General features: G+C 35.6%; 1 long non-coding RNA gene across 1 annotated transcript in view; it reads left to right on the top strand.

Moving 5' to 3' along the window:
* The window catches only part of LOC147584246 (uncharacterized), a 66,991-nt gene extending 50,873 nt beyond the window's left edge, over positions 1–16,118 (top strand). Inside the window, exons 3-4 of the long non-coding RNA XR_015255263.1 lie at positions 4,864–4,930; positions 12,021–16,118. This is a non-coding gene — a long non-coding RNA (uncharacterized LOC147584246). The remainder of the gene's footprint in view (positions 1–4,863; positions 4,931–12,020) is intronic.
* Positions 16,119–18,010: the final 1,892 nt, after the last annotated feature.

The following is an 18,010-nucleotide window of genomic DNA, read 5'->3' as shown; positions in this document are numbered from 1 at the left end:
ATAGTTTGTGAAATTTCAGGTTTTTTGTTGTACTGTTGTGAGGTATTTTAATTTCAACTTTTTCATAGGAAACTCAGTAACTTGTGTAAAAGTAATGAACTTTAAAATAAATAAGCTGACTTTAAATGCATAATAAGAATTGTAAACATCATGAGATAGTTTATTTACTTACATCCAATTGGGGATATCAAATCATTTTTGTCAATTTTATCTACTTATAATTAATTGAAGATTGTTGTTCCTGGAGAAAACAGATCATGAACCTACCACTCATAAGCAGTGTTTTCTGTCCCTCCCTATTCTCCTCAGAACCAAATCACAATATTTTATTCAGTGTTTTTGTGGCCAGAGTTTAATTTTCAACTCCTTAGAATGGTGGATTTTGGGATATTTTATGAGAAAAGTAACTCCAAAAAATTTCTAAAACTTGAATTTGTATCTTAAATTGACTCTTAAAATGCTTACTTATATACAGGTTTTTGTTTGCTTTGTTGTATTTCTAAACTTGTCTAAGGGAAACTCTATGTCTTATTTGAATCTCTACCAATTAGCACCATGCCTGGCACATAGGTCTTAAATGAATATTTATGGAGTGATGAATGAGTGGGTGAATAAGTGAAGGAAGTAATCATGTTAGCATATGACAGTCCTTTATTTTCTCTGTTAAGAAATGAAATTGATAAGATTTTTTTTTCTTCATGACTTATAATTTTAGGGAAAAAACAATTTCAATTATTTGGTATATAATGATTTTTTTAAGAAAATTAAGCTTGAAAATGTCACATTGAAATAGCCTGTATCCTCAAGTCATATAAATTAAATATTTTAGGTATTATAAGAAAAGGAGTCTTCTATGTACTTATAATCAGGGATAAAATAGCTCTTCCTAGAAAATATTATGTATGACTCCACGATAAATTTATTCCAAGCTTCCAGTTACTCTCCTCTGCCCTGTTTCTTTCTACACACACACACACACACACACACACACACACACACACACACACACAGTAGCTTTTTCTACCACCACTTCAGGCATCTAAAAATCCAAGTGCTTTCTTAGCCCCATATTCTGCATCAAGACAATTAACTTCTATGTTGCTTTTGTGGAATCAGTTTCAACATGTAAAGCAAATTTTGCATTTACAGCTACAGATTTTAATCAGTGATTGTGAAACTAAACATTTATCACTTGTTAAGTTACTTTCAAGTAACAGCAAGTAGGTATAGAGAGACTTGCAGAACTTCAACCATACTTGATTTGACCACCCACACCTACACATTCCTGGGTGCATTTCAATCTCACAACAAAGGAACAAATGCTGCTGTCCATTTCTGGGAAGGAGAGGATAAAATGAATAGATTCTGTGAGCACTAGCTTTGTCAGAAGCATTTGAGAAAAATAACAACAATAGCAGCCAGAGATCTTGTATTGAATACTTTACATTTCAAAATTCATATAATTCTCACAACTATCCTATGAGGGATGTAGTATAATTTTCCTCATTTTTTAAATGAGGAAATGGAGATTCAGAGGTTATAACCTGATCAAGATCAAACAAATACACGGAAGACCTCAGGGCTCAGCCTAGGAATTGGACTCTTTCTGGCCCAGTACAGATATTCAGTACCATTCAACCTCTTGTATCAAGGGTCAAACTTCCATCCACTGCCAAAGTATAATCCAGTCCATTCCAGCTCAGCTTCCCAACACTCACAGATACAAAGTTTATGCTTGAGGTAACATTTTTATTCAGACTGATGTATATTCATCTGCCATAAAACCTTTCTCTTAGGGGTGTCTGGGTGGCTCAGTCAGCCAGGTCATGATCTCATGGTTTGTGAGTTCAAGGTCCATGTCAGACTCTCCACTGACAGCACAGAGCCTGCTTGGGATTCTCTTTCGCCCCCTCTCTCTACCTCCCCCCTGCTCTCCCTGTCTCTATACCTATCACAAAATAAATAAATAAAATTTTTAAAAACTTAAAAAATAGAAAGTCTTATTAGGATGCCTGGGTGGCTCAGTCAGTTAAGCGTCTGACTTTGGCTCAGGTCATGATCTCATAGCTTGTGAGTTTGAGTCTCTGTGCTGACAGCACAGAGCCTGGAGTTTGCTTCAATTCTGTATCTCCTCTCTCTGCCCCTACCCCGCTCGCACGGTCTCTCATAAATGAACATGTTAAATTTTTTTTTAAAAAAGTCTGATTATATCCTCTTTATAGCCAGGAAAAGGAAATGTATTCTGATTGAAGTTATAACAATAAATTAACAATGTATTTTTTTCAAGTGCATTTACTGGACTTTGTTATAGAAATTTTATTGTGGACTACATTTTGCTTAATCTTCATACAAACGTGTCTATGTACTCAAGAACTGGATGTTAACCTGGAAATTAATAGCTACCAAATGTAGGCCAAACTAATTATATATGTTATCTGGAATAATAATCAGAAGCATTGGCCAAGATTGGTGTTCCTTTAAACATCGTTTTTATGTCCATTGCATTCTCCCTCAAATGTTTATCTTAGAGGGAAACATTTTTATCATATATTTTTCCTATAATGTTTTAATGTAGCGATTCTATTGGCTTACTTATAATTTAGATAGCAGTAGGATGAAGATAACTATCAGCCTCAGAAATATGGCTGACTAAAGAAGTTAATCTCCTTCAAACTTTGTGTTCCATAGTATAGCATCATTCTGATATCAAAAACTACTACATGTATTCATCCATTTTGTTTTCTTCTGTTGCCATATTCAGTCAAAGTAGATGATCTAAACTTCCTTTGCTGGGCATCCCATTTGCTGAGCTTTTCTGGGCATATGACTTTTTTAGTCAGTGATTTTGCCTAGAAAGCTTAAAGAAAAACAAATATATTTTAACAGCTACAGACTCCCATATCATACATTCAATTTTGATTCCATGAAGTGTTGTTTTACCTTTATCATATATTTTTATCTAAGTTTGAAGAAACTTTCCTTTTATCTTATTCATACAGTGAAAAATTCTTTTTTAAATGTTTATTTTTGAGAGTGAGAGATACAAAGCGTGAGCAGGAGAGGAGCAGAGATAGAGAGGGAGACACAAAATCTGAAGCAGCTCCAGGCTCTGAGCTGTCAGAACAGAGCCTGACATGGGGCTCGAACTCACGAACCCATGAGATCATGACCTGAGCCAAAGTTGGACGTTTAACCAACTGAGCCACCCAGGCACCCTGAAAAATTATTTTTATCCAAGTGTAGCACTTTAGAATTAATTCCAGCATTTCACTATTTGGCATAAATGCTAATATTTTTATGACAGATGTAATTGGTATTACATTGAAGATGTGATTCATATTCCATGTAATTCACCTGCACTGTATAACACATAGATTTTAATTCAGTATCATGATTCAGGACACAGGTGTTTGATATTCCACTTTGCCTGTGAGTTCATGAGAAAAATATTATGGAGAGTATCTTACTATAGAAATAGTTCAGCTCTCTGGTTTTTGTATAGGTAATACCAACATATATTTCACATTATAGTTAGAAATTTTGACTTGAAAATTAACTTTTAATTCAAATGAGAGTGTTCTCCAAATATATCAAAATGTCTTTAATGTCCATCCTAGAACAGCCCTAGAGATTAAACAAGATAGGAATGAAGTCTAATATTGGTGCAATAATTTATGTTTGTTTCCAAAATTTTTTATATCCATTTTAGTTGAATCAAGAAGATTATGACAATATTTTACATTAATATAGTAGTTTATATTAGTATCTAGAATGTGTTCACAGTTATTACCTCATTTGAACCTTATTGTGAGATAAGATGGAGAGTAGATATCATCATTTGTATTTTATCACTGGATAACCTTATGGTTAGATAGCAGCCAAAATATGTTTTAAATGCATATTGTTTTCAGAGATCTTAGCAATTATAAGACTATTAGAAATCAAGAAGCATTTCATTTTTTTTTTTTTTTATAAATTTTTTTTTTCAACGTTTATTTATTTTTGGGACAGAGAGAGAGCATGAACGGGGGAGGGGCAGAGAGAGAGGGAGACACAGAATCGGAAACAGGCTCCAGGCTCCGAGCCATCAGCCCAGAGCCTGACGCGGGGCTCGAACTCACGGACCGCGAGATCGTGACCTGGCTGAAGTCGGACGCTTAACCGACTGCGCCACCCAGGCGCCCCAAGAAGCATTTCAAAGTGATGATATTGACATCACAGATATTGTCTGAGAATAAAAATAAACACATTTTCCCTATTGTAACCTCTTTGAATCTGCTACTTTTCATCCCCCTATTACTGAATTCATATTTATGTCTCACATTTTTTCCTTACTCTATTAAGAGAAAGGATTGTGTACTTTGGAATTTGTATCTTCAGCATCTATCAAAATCACTGATATCCAGAAGATGCCTAATAAATATCTGGTTTATGACTGAATGTTCCTTTTCCAGAAACAGCCTACCTACATTCTTTCCTCTATTTCCAGTGGAAATCTACTGTCTAAAAAATTATTTGATATGTATGCCTTAATTGTATTATACTGGAAACAAGAATTTCCATGCTGAGTCACAACTATTATCTGTCCAATGTAGTGTTGGTTGATTGAATAAGTCATGCATTCATTCATTCACTCATTCACTCATCTCATTTTATTTAATTTACGAAATATCTATTGGTCATCTAACTATGTATTTTATACACTGCCGGACACTGGGAGTTCAAAAACATACTTAATCTTTACCATCATAGATTGGTATGAAAGAAATTAACCAAACACATACTTTAAAATGTGAAAACCGCTAAAAAGGAAAAAGTGTGAGACTTATGAAATCTTACGGTATATACTGGTTTACCCTACAGATAACACCAGAGAAGGCATCACAAAGAATATGGAAGAGTTGAAGCTCTCTGAAAAATACGATTTTAGGTAAGTTCAAAGAAAGAAGTGATTGTTATAGTCGGGGAGAAGATCATATGTAAAGATGCAATTTCAGGAGGAAGGTCGTCCATTCCAGGAAGAAAAAAAGAAATGTGGTGAACAAGTAGAAATACGATATCAAAGGAAGGGCGAGAAGGGTCAGATTAGTGAGGAATCACATGTCCTGTTAAGGGTTTCAGTTTACAATCTCAAAATGAAATTCACTGAGTGTTTTAATTTATAGAAGTATACTCAAGTTGAGATTTAAATAGTCATAGTCGTGATTCTAGCTTTATTCATGAAGGCTGGAAATTAAAATGAAAGAAGTGCATAGAAAATTATCATTTATGTGTCTAGGTCATAGTTTAAGGGATGATGCTTTAGATAATAGTAAATATAGCAGATTTTTTTCAAGAAATTGGTTGGACTCCTGGCTATTCAGGAGGTAAAAAATATGTATAGAGATTACTCATTAGTTGGATGATGATGCGTGATGGAAGAAAGATCATATTAAGCAAGCCTAGTATCTATCTGATTTGAAACATATAATAAAAATGATAAAAACAAAATAAAAATTGGCATGAGGAGAAACTGAATAAGGAAAAAGTCTGTTTCATCCAATGTTGTATTTGAGATGGCTTTTAAATACCCAAGTGGGTAACTTCAATTGAATAAATGTTTAGAGATAAAGATATGTGACAAGACATGAGTCACATAGATGCTTATAGATGGTAATTTTAACAATGAACATGAGATTTCTCAGTGAACATATAGGTAATAAGAAGAGAAAGGTGATAGGGTGAAACCATGAGACTCTTCATCCTTTTAAGACTTGAAGATAAGAGAATGCGCCAGGAAAACAAATGAGAAAAGGACAAAGAAATAAAAGTTAAGAAGAAACCAGTACAGTGAAGTGCTGGAAATTAAGGAGAGCTCAAAGTCTGTGTAGATGTCATCTATATTTAGATGGACTAAAACCTACGAAAGAATTTCAGGGCATAGAGTCAACCAATGACCATCTCAGAAGCCATTCGGTAGACTGACAGGATTAGTCATATTAGAGTGTGTTTCACAGTTAAATGGACAATGGAGAAAAAAAAAAACAGCAAGCATAACCAACTATTTTGAGAAGCCTGGAAGTAAAAATCAAAAGCCCAGGTGTAAATGTTATAGGTTAAAAAAATGGAGATAAAAGAGGATGGGTTCAGAGGTGGGAATCATTGAATATCTGGCAACTTCACCTGAAGCGGCATCCAGCTACTGGTTTCTATATTCTTTGGAAATAAAAACAAAAAAGGAATAAGGATCAGGAGGTATAAGATGGTGGTTAAATAGATGGAAATATGAGGAAAATGGAAATAGTCTTATTGAAACAAAGAGAAAGAACCCAAAAAAGCCTGTCACTGTCTATGCCATATTTTTGAAATTAATATAATAATAGTTCTTGGATAGATCCTAGTTATAAACTGGTCTTAGTTACTTTTGCTTTTTATTCATGTGTGTTTTAACTTTATTTAACTTTATTTAATTTACACAACTAGTATGATTTTTCAAGCAAGAGATAAAAATTGAAATACTCCTTAAAAGACATATATATGTTAAGAAAATAAGTCATACAGAGAAAGACAGATACCATATGTTTTCACTCTTATGTGGATCCTGAGAAACTTAACAGAAGTCTATGGGGGAGGGGAAGAAAAAAAAAAGAGGTTAGAGAGGGAGAGAGCCAAAACATAAGAGACTCTTAAAGACTGAGAACAAACAGGGTTGATGGGGGTTGGGTGATGGGTATTGAGGAGGGCACCTTTTGAGATGAGCACTGGGTATTGTATGGAAACCAATTTGACAATAAATTTCATATAAAAAAAAGTAAAAAGTAGACATGTATTTTTACTTTAGATATATCATAACTGACCCTTTTCTGTACAAATGCACATACTTAATTTATGTACAAATGTACATAATGTATATACTTTATGTACAATTTATGTACAAATGTATATACTTAAAGAGAAATATAATTTGTCTCTATTAGAAATGCATCCATTCAATTGCAAACAATAGAAAGACTAACAGCAACAAACATATAAGGCTTTGTTTTTTCTCACACAAAATTTTGGAAAAACAGGAGAAAATAACTAATCAGAATGCTGCTATTTTTTTTTAAATCTAGGTCTTATGCAGTTAAGACATTCATTCTAATATTTTGTTAAAAATAAATTCTTCAAAATTAATTTTAGAGGAGTAGAACTAAATGTTATGCATTTCAGATAAAATATATAATCCATCAAGAAAAATATAAATTTTAAAGCATGAAATTGTTAAACATTTATTAACATTCTAATGTAAATTATTAGCTGCTATATTAGTTCTACTGCTTCCGTAGATGCCTGCCCCGCTGTCAAGGAAACTCTCATGCCTGTCACCTTTAATGTAGTTTGCTGAGATTTCAGTATTTTCTTTTTATCTTTAACTCTTTTGAGGTAGTACTTGCAAAGTCACCATCTCCAGCAGCTCTTCCAATCTTTGCAATTGTATTAAGTCACAGCAGCTTTCCCCAGTGTACCATCCCTTTCCCTAGTGGAGAGCTTATTACTGTTCGTGGGTATCCCCTGAGCCCATGATGACTCTCCATAGGGGAACAGAAATGGAAGGAGGCAGAGGAGGTGATGGAGGTCAGGGGTAAAACAATTTATGGAGGCCTATGGTGAGATATCAGAGATAAGTGGGAAGGTGGGAGATTGAAGAAGAGGAGGGGAAGAAAAGACTTGGGGGGGGGGGAAGCAGAAAAACGCACAAAGCTCTTGCCCAGTGGTTCAAGTAGTAGTGCACCAACAAGTACAAGTGTTTTGATGAAAAAATAATGAATTCATAATAACAAAAAATATTTGAATACTGGATGCTATGCACCAGTGTTGTAATAATTCCACACAAAATCTTGAGATCAACTGTTGCTATTGTTGCTGAGGCTGGGTGGTGCCATGGCTGGCACTCACTGTACGGAGATGACTGGAGCTTCAGCCATAATATCTGCATTCATGGCAGGCGGAATGACATAAAGGAAGCTTTCAGGTGCATTATGGAGAAATAAAGTTGGAAGCAGTTAAGTCACTCACTGCAGAATGACATTTGGCTTAACCATTATCACCAGCCAGAGGGGGAAAGCAGTATACATTTTTCTTTTGGCAAATTTTCATTGGCCCACTGCAACTCAGCTCAATCTAATATTCTTTTGATTTGCAATAAGTTGTTTTCCAGTCAAAATTTAAAAAATAATCATAGCAGGAAATAAAGTATTGTATTTACCCACATTGTTTCTATTTCCCTTTCTCTTACTTCCATCAGGTGGGTTCTTGTTACCTTCCATTGTGGGTTTCCTTTTACCAGAAGGATTTTTTTTTTCTTTTAACATTACTCTCTTTCTTTGTTTTCCCTTTCTGGCATGCATAATATACAGGTATTTGTATTTCAATTTATATTCTACAAATCACTTGAATTATTAATTTTTTCTTTTTCTTTATTTTTTCTTGATGTCTTCTGGGAGAATTCTGTGACCTAGTATTTGAACTCATTAAGGTGTAGTTTACCTGTAACAGTTCTGTTATAAATCTCATTCATAGAGTTCTTTAAACTATTTTTATGATTAATATTTCAAATTAGTTCTGTTAACAATTGTAAAATGATTGTCTTTGTTTATCCTTGCTCCATCCTATTGAAATTTATATTATATATTTGAGAGTGTTGTCAATCTTAATTTGGCTTGCCTATTAATATTGCTTTATCTAGCACAGTTTTTCAGTTTGTTATATTTTATTTAGACCAGCATTCTACTCAAAACCTCATAGTTTTTCCTGGGAGCAAATTTTCTTCAGATAAATCAACTAGCTTAGGTAATGTTGTTCCAAGGTATGGGGTGAAATACCTGGAACCTCTTTCATTTAGGGAATGGATGATATAGGAACCACTACAAGGATGATGTCCCAAATTTATTCTAAATTTGTTCTGACTTTCCCTGTGACCACATCTACCACTAGGTAACTCAGCCCACATAAAACCAATATTTAAACAACATCACCTTGCCCTTTGGGTATGAGGATGAAGAATAGGAACTTTTAGTTCTACCTGTACTTGTTTTTATCCACTCACCACACTTTTTCCCTCTCAGTCTTTGTGCTAGTGTCATACCTTTTATTTCCATATCCTAGAAGTACCAAAATATGTTGTATCATTCTTGCTTAAAGAGTTATCTTTTAATGAGCTATATAGCTAATTAGCCTTCAAATAAAGTTAAATAGAATCACTTCAACAAAGAAGATATACTGATTGCAAATAAGCACATGAAAACTGAGTTAATAGCATTACACAATAGATACTACTACATAATTACTAGAATTACTAGTATTTAGGAATTCTAGAAATAGAAATTCTAGAAATAGAAATAGTATTCTAGAAATACTAGAATATCTGAAATTTAAAAGTCTGATCATACTAAGTGTTGGTAAGGATTTGGAGCAATTAGATTTCTCATATTCCACTGGTGGAAATGTTAAATAATAAGATCACTGGAAAACTGTGTGGCAATTTCTTTAAAAGTTAAATATACACCTATCTTTTACCCCAGTCATTTTACTACTGTATATTTGCCCAAGAGAAATAAAACCCTATGTTTGTACCAGCACTTGTATATATATAAATATTGGTAGTGTTTTTAATCATAAAAACTGCAAATATTCCATATGTCACTAACAGATGAATGAATGAGCAAATTGCACCAGCTATACAACAGGGTACTCAGCAGTCAGGAGGAATTACATATTAATACATGCAACAACATGGATGCATCTCAGAATAGTAATGCTGAATGGGAAAAGGCAGACATAAAATAGTATATAGTTTCTGATTGTATTTATATAAATCTCTAGAAAATGCCCACAGATATATAAAGACAGAAGAAAGGCATGTGGTTGTTTAGGGATAGAGCAGGCAGGACTCTGCAGGAGGGAGAGTTTATAAAAGGGAATGATGAAATTTTCAGGGGTAATGAATATATGCATTATGTTGATTGCGATGAGATATATAGAGACATGAATACATATCTCACCCTGCCTCCTCAGGGAGAGGGAGGTGGCAAAGCGAATGAAATAGGTGAAAGGAGTCCAAATAAGAAAGAGCTTGCTATATGGCCAGCCACCGCCACTTGCTTTTGGCAGAGACTCAGAGGCAAGCAGGAAAGCGGGAAGGAAAGCTTGAGTAGAGAAGAGAAGCCTGGAGGTGCCCTCTCTGGAGGCTGTTGTCATGGGGAAGCTGTGGGTAGGAAAACTAGAAGCTGGGGTCTTGCCACGTGATGGCTGAGGGCTGCATATTTGGTTCTCTCTGGTTGGTCCTAAGTTGGAAGCAAGACAAAAATTAGGGAAGGTGTTAATTATTAATCAAGTCTTGCCCTTTAGGGCTGATTGCTGTAGGAATTGTTTGACTTGATGGACAGAGAGAGGCAGAGATACTGTCAGAGACAGAGAATATGAGAAAAACTAGAGAGGGAGAGATAGCTAATAGCTCATTTTACTTTTCTAGTCTGGTATTACAGTTCAAAACGTTTTTTATCATATATAATCCTACTCAAAATATTCTTTTTTAAACTAGAAAATTCATTAAAATGCCTATTTTCTAACATTCTTCCACGTGGTTTTTAAACTTCAGGCTCTTTTAGCTTCTAACCTCAAAATGGCATTTGAATTTCTGACAGTGGTTCTGAACACATCAGTTTGCCCTAATGTTTTTTTTCTCTTTGTTAGAAACACTATTTCATTCCTATGGGATGTTGAAAGATATATAAGGAAGTTAATGCCTATTTTTATGGGACTTTATAAAAATTTATGGTGTCTATATTTAAATAAAATAAAAATAGTGACAAAAAAACTGTGTTTTTGAAACAAAGATTAGAGGCAGTAGAGGTGAAAGTTTGATAAGAGCAATAGTCCCACAGTATCTGTATTAGGCAGTTAGGGATGGGTGGGAGCCATGTGGGAGAGAGACTGGATATTCAGAGTATTTCAAAGAATTTCTCAGCTTTCAAGGTCATCATTAACATGCAGAGAAGCAAAGCACTTGAAGGATTTAAGTAATAGAATGAGATAAGGTGAAATTCGGTGGTTCCAGGGAGCCAAACCTTTATTAGAAAAAAAAAAAGTCATTTTTTTTTCTGATTTCTGTCCTTTAGAAGAAAAAAATGAGGTGAATAATACTGAAAATTGTACTCACCTAAAATATGAATAAAGAGTAGTTAAAAACTCCTGATTTTCAAATATTTATGAATTTTAACATAAGTTTTCTTCTATGATTTAAAAATGTATATTCTTCAATTATTTATTACTTAAACAAGTGAAGTATTAAAACAATATGTCCCCCAACTTAGCACAAACCTTTGATTTTAAGTGAAAAATTAAGAACTATTCATTGACTAGAAAACAAAAGGCCATATCTTTTCAATAAACATACAAATGGTATTTCTATAGAAGGAGATGCTTTCAAAAATCTGTATTTGGACTTTCAATGGCAAACAGTTCAGTGGCAGTGAGGGAGACCAGAGCAATAAACAACTCTGGCTTTAAAATCAGACACACCTGGGGTGATTGGGTGGCTCAGTTGGTTTAGCATCTGATTTAGCCTCAAGTTATGATCCCAGGGTCGTGGGATCAAACCCCACATAGGGCTCTGAGCTGAGCATGGAGCCTGCTTAAGATTCTCTCTCTCTCTCTCTCTCTCTCTCTCTCTCTCTCTGTCTGTCTGTCTCTCTCACACTCTCTCTCTCTGCTCCTCTCCCCTTTTTGTGCTTTTTCCAAAATTAAAAAAGAAAGGAAGGAAGAAAAAAATTAAAAATAAAAAAAAAAAATCAGACACACCTGTATTCAAATCTCAGCTCCACAATCTGTCACCTGTGTGCTCATGAAAGCCTTCTTCGAACTAGGGTCTTGTATTCATCCACAAAATGTGATAATAAGGGCAATCATATCATTTCAATAGGGGCATTTATAAAGGGCTTACTAGGTGTTAGACTTCTTAAGTATTTCATATTAATTATGACCTTTTATTCTTATGGCAGTCCTATGAGTTACGTACTATATTATCATCATTTCAATGTTATGGACAAGGATATGAAGTCACAGAAAGGTAAAGTGAATCGCCCCAAGAATCCCACAGCTGGTGAGTAGTTTGCTTCCCTCATCTGTGCTTGTCTTGCTTTTAAGAGGATTACAGGAGATAATGCTTGTGTGATGCTTTCCATAATTTACCAAATATGCACTTGGAAAAAAGTAATATTATTGGTTAATATGGAAGTAAAAATCTTCTACATCAGATGAGCTTCTATCACTGTTCATTAACCATTTTACTGAAAGAGACCATTAGCTCTGGGCCCTTTATTTGCTGATTTAATTGTCTTGGACTACCTGTCTAGAAAAACCACAAACCAAACACATTCACAGAGACATGTATCATTAAGCCTGGCCAAACCTACACGATCCAAAGAACTAGGTAACTGCCAATGAGTACTTTGCCTTGTATCAGTACTGTTGCTAATGTAATTTGAGAACTGCTTATGAACAAGTATGCTGAAAGAGCCAATAAGGATTTACAAGTAAGCTGTGCTATTTCTACCTCCTTTCTTCTTTGTAAATTCTAAAGAACACATTTTATTCTTTGGGAAATGTTTAAGTAAATCCTGTTAGGATTAAACCATGTTGTAAATTCAGTGGGGGCACCTGGGTGGCTCAATCTGTTAAGCATCTCACTATTTCAGCTCAGGTCGTGATCTCACTGTTGGTGAGTTCAAATCCGAAGTCTGGTTTTGTGCTGGCAGTGCAGAGCCTGCTTGGAATTCTCTCAATCCCTCTGTCTCTGCCCCTCCCCTGCTCGTGTTTTCTCTCTCTGTGTGTCTCTCTCTGTCTCTGGATAAAATAATTACCACAGATTCTAAGGTGGAATTGAAAAACTTTTCAAATAATATTTGCCATTGTACCTTCCAGTTAAATAATGAGTACCTTTGGAAAGTATTACCCATCAGATGAAAACAAGACCCAACCTAAGATGTAAAAATAAATCCGTACTGGGAGCAAAGATGCATTTAAAGTAAATAAAAACACAATCAGTAATATTTGACTACTAATATCCCCTGCTTCTTATATATAACTTTTCATGCTGGTGAGAAAAAGTGTTTTATTTTCTTTTAAGTTTTATTTTCTAAACTACTTCATAAGGACTAGAAAACCCACAAAAATTTCAAAAGACATAGAGCAATAGCTTCTGTCTAGTCCTCAGTCTTCCCTCAGCCTCCTCTGAGCATGTCTGCTGAGACCAGGTGAAAAGAACATTTGAGAATAAAATGAGAAGGTGGACATGACAACAAAGTTGACAACTTATTTTCTGGGATTTAAGAACAATAAATTTTGTCAATTAATACCCAGCAAAAGAAAAGAAGAAAAATAATGCTCAGTGACTCAGAAAAGCATGTGCTTAATTCACTCTTTTGCATAAACACAGCAAGGTAGATAAATATATAACCCAGAGTTAACGTAGGTGTACATAAAACAGAGTTGCCTGTTGAAAGACCAAGTAAGCTTGGCTTTTATCAGTGACTAAAAACAATAAAATAGAGGCTTGTGAACACTGGTTATAGGAAAACTCTCACTCTGAGAAAAGATTGATAATTTGCCATAAAGTCAGAGCAAAAATAATAATCCCATGCCAATAATGAAAAAAATAAATCATCCAAGTTTAGAAAAAGACTGCAGGACTTTGATAGCAATAAGAAGATGAAGCACAAAGATGAGTCTATCAATTGAGGGGGAAAAACGTGATCAGGGCCTTTTGTTTTTGTGTTTTGTTTTATTGTTGTTTTTCATCTAGACTAACTGGATATGGAAGCATGTCTCCACCTTTGGCTACATAGCAAATATGCTTTGACACGCTCGGATAACAAAAAGGTAGATTCTAATATGACACATATTAGTGGAATCTACAGTGGCATCTCCATGGAGGTCGCATACCACATTCATGTGCCCTTTCTTGGCACCCGAGAGCTGCCCAAGCACCAGAGCCAGGTTTTGCAATTACTCCTGGCTTCCGCCTTGGCTACAATTTCAATTATAGCTGTTAATCATGGCTAATTGAGAGCACAGCAAAAAATCTGTCACTTGTAGAGAGGAAGTAGTGTTTTAAATTCCTATAAACAAAGCTCTTGCTAAAAGCTTGGATAGAGGGAGCAGAAATGGGGAAGGAGGTGGTATTGGCCATGACCATGAGGATGCTAAACTATCACGAGTGTTTTTAATTAAAATGGAATGGCTAGGTAGAGTAAGATTTAAAAAGAAAGACTGGCTGTTTGCCCCATAAAGGCATCAGAATCTCCTGGCAGATGCCAGGATAATTTCTGGTATAGACACCTCCAGAAAGCTGTTGCCAAGGCTCCAGAAAACTTCCCACTGCATTAGCCTTTGGATCCAGTGTCTGCTGTCCACTCCCAGACACCATCTCAGATCTTAGGACTCATCTCTATTATGCTGGCTCTTTGCCCAGGCCCAGATACTGAGTTGTGTATAAATTTCCAGGTCTGTGACACTGACCAGCAACCCTTAGCCAGCAGAAGCATGAAAGGGCTCAGCAGAACCAAATCCAGAGATCCTAAATAGCACAGGTATTTTTATTTTTTTTAAGTTATTTCATCTATTTTGAGATGGACAGAGACAGCATGATTGGGAAAGGAGCAGAGAGAAAGGGAGACAGAGAATCCCAAGCAGGCTCCTCACAGAACTCGACACAGATCTCCATGTCATGAACCATGAGACATGATTTGAGCTAAAACCAAGAGTCAGGCTCAACTGACTGAGCCACTCAGGTGTCTCTCACCCTAATTTTAAAGCTGCATAAATCTGCCTAGCACTAGCTGTTACATTATTATTATAACACTGATTGTTATACTACTTTATATCTTACATAGCATTTGCCACCTACTTTATATAATCTTTATAACAACCCTATAAGCAATGTATTGTCAAAAAGGTTATTTTGCAAATAAGCAGAAAAGTTACAGCATCTTGCACATGACCACAAAGTTAGTGAGTACCAGGACAGTGACTGAAACTCTGACCCTGATTCCATATTGCATATTGCTTCTACAGAAATACTGCTGTTTGGCTGTGAAATCTAAACAGAAATGTAAACACATGCTGAGTCAGAACAAGGCTAAAGTCATAAAAATAAAACAAACAAGTAAAATACTTTTAAAACACCAAAGGGTCCGTTTTAATGTTGATTTTACAATGGCTTTTTGTATTTTCTCAACATTTTATCTTCCAACATCTTTTCATCCTGGATCCAGTAGCCTCTTTGATAGGGATAGTATTGCAGCAAGCTTTCACTTTCTGCCCTGTCCTCCCTGTCCTGAGTGCTATCCCCAATAGATCCTTGGTCACCTTTATCTGCCTTATGAACCTTATCTGTTCAGTCGGTCTTCTTCCATCTTCTGATTCAATTTGTACACTACACTGGCTTGTATCTAGAGCTATATGCAGATACAGAACAGGAGTGCTTCCTCTGGATATATTGGGATTGTTGGTAGCCATAGCCTAAACACTCCTCGTCAACATTTCAGCATTAGTGGGACAATGGCAGGAGGCTGCTAGCAGAATTCCTTCCTTCTACCTTTTAGAAACACTCTCAACATCATCCTTATGCCAGCTCATCCCTTTCCATTACCCAGGTATTAGTGAAGATATGAATAGGGAGAAATCCCATCCCATCTAGGACAAGGACCTTTTCTAGTACCAGTATCCCTGCTTCTCTCTCCCGAGAAGACATGCTTCAAGAAAAAGGACTTTACTTTCCTGTGCTGAATTTTTCAGGTTTTATTGAGAAGAAATGAGTGCCATTTGTTGAGGCGTAGTTTTACAAGTAAAGGCAAAGGAGGGGCACTAGGGTGGCTCAGTTGCTTACGCATCCAAGTCTTGATTTAGGCTCAGGTCATGATCTCACAGTTGTGAGATCAAGCCCCACATTGGGCTCTGCACTGGGTGTGGAGCCTGCTTAAGATTCTGTCTCCCTCTTCCCCTCCCCTGCTCGTGTTTTCTCACTTTCTCTCCACAAAACAAAACAAAACAAAATAACAAAAACAAAACAAAACAAAACAAAAACAAGTAGAGGCAAAGGATACATATATCACAGAGTAATGTTAGTTTTTATATCAAATAACAAGGGGAATTTCAGCAGTCAGAATAACTACTGACTTAAATATGTAGAAGAGAGACTAAGGCCAACTCGTGTTCTGGGTAGACTAGAAACGTTATAGTCCCTTATATATCATGGCAAGAGATGACTAGGGAAATAGAGTTCTTGAAAAGAAAGCAATTGGACTCTAATTTTGAGAATGTGATTTGAGTGCATGCACTATTAAGTAAACTGACCCTTTCTGTCTGGAGTGCAAAAGCATCTTAAAGGTCTTTGCTGTTTTCACCCATCTAATATCTTTTTTTATGGCGTCATTCAGCGATCTCACAAGTTTCTTTAGTTTCTTACATATTCTACTCAAAGAGTATTAGGTCTCCATGTTAGAACTGGATTCCTGTTGCTATTTCTACCCAATCACCCTAATCTTATGAAAATATATTTAAATGACACAAATAGCTATACCAGTGAATTTAGCTTTAAAGATAGTAATTTCTTCCATTTACCAGAGCACCATTTAATTGATTGTTTGAAGTACGAGGAAACCAGGAAGAAGGCAGAGGAAACCTAGACTTCAATAATTTTGTTCTGTTGTCCTGTTTATCCCCTACCAAAAATCAAGTAGGAATCTAGGTCTCCTCCTTTATCTCTCTCTCCTACAGAACACACACCGCTTTAAAGAAGACACACTAAAGCTTACCTCTTGGTGCAGCATTGTGACCAGGGAGCATGAATGCCATCTGTTCCCTTTCTCCTTCCTATGCCCATTGACATTTAGTGAATTTCTAAAAGAAATGTTCTGCTATCTATAAATAATAACCCTGGTATTCACCTATGGCAAGTTAATTGTGATCCCCACAATAAGTTCATCATAATCGCAAAAGAACACTGATTATATAGCAGGCATTCTTTTAAGCATTTTATGTATATTATGACATTTAATCTTCACAATAACCTGTGAAGTTGTTACTAAGGTGCCAGACATTATCCCCATTTCACAATTGAGAAAGATGAGGCAAAGAGAATTTAAGTAATTTCCCTAAGGTCTCACAACTTTCCTACAGTCTTCAGGCAGTCCAGTCTCTGCAGCAATGGTTTTGACCGTTACGCTGAAATGACCTTGAATCTTGAGCTATTAAATATGATGGTGTACTAGATGAATTCTTAAATTTCTATGAAGTTCTAAAATTTAAACTTTTTATAGCATTCTATAGTAGGTATGAATGACTAATAAACCAGATTAATATACATCCTGAGACAGCTAGATTTTTTTAAAGGAGCTTGCTAACCCAAATTGGTCAGTGTTGAGGCAGCATGATTAAATGAAGACTATTCAGTGAATAGATATTTTCTGAAAAGGTCACCTTCCCTCAGCTTCTTAAGAGATTCATCATGGGAAGCTCTCTACACCAAAGATAGATCTAGGTCCTACTTATTTTAATGTAATTTCATTTACAAACGAAAACCTGGTCTTTCTACAATTTTTTTCTTCTGAATTAGATATGTATTCTAAATTTTTTAAAAGATATATCATTTAGATAATATAGAGTTAATTTTAGAAGGTTTTTATTTAAGGGTGACTGGGTGACTCAGTCGGTTAAGCGTCCAACTCTTGGTTTCAGCTCATGTCATGATCTCACGGTTCATGAGTTCAAGCCCCTCATTGGGCTCGTGCTGATAGCCCCAATCCTGCTTGGGTTTCTCTCTCTCTCTCTCTCCTTCTCTCTCTGGCCCTCCCCTGCTCATTCTCTGCCCCCCCCCCAATAAATAAATTAAAAAAGTCTATTGAAAGTTTTTATTTAAGTACAAGTGATAAAATATTTAGTGTTAGAAACACATGATATGCTCCTGTGTTGTGAAAACCTTTTGCTCATT

This window comes from Puma concolor, chromosome A1 (assembly GCF_028749965.1).
Source record: "Puma concolor isolate L17-30 chromosome A1, mPumCon1.1.hap2, whole genome shotgun sequence".
Lineage (NCBI taxonomy): Eukaryota > Metazoa > Chordata > Mammalia > Carnivora > Felidae > Puma > Puma concolor.
Note: the sequence above shows the minus strand (reverse complement) of the source record. Positions and strands in the feature narration are given on the sequence as shown.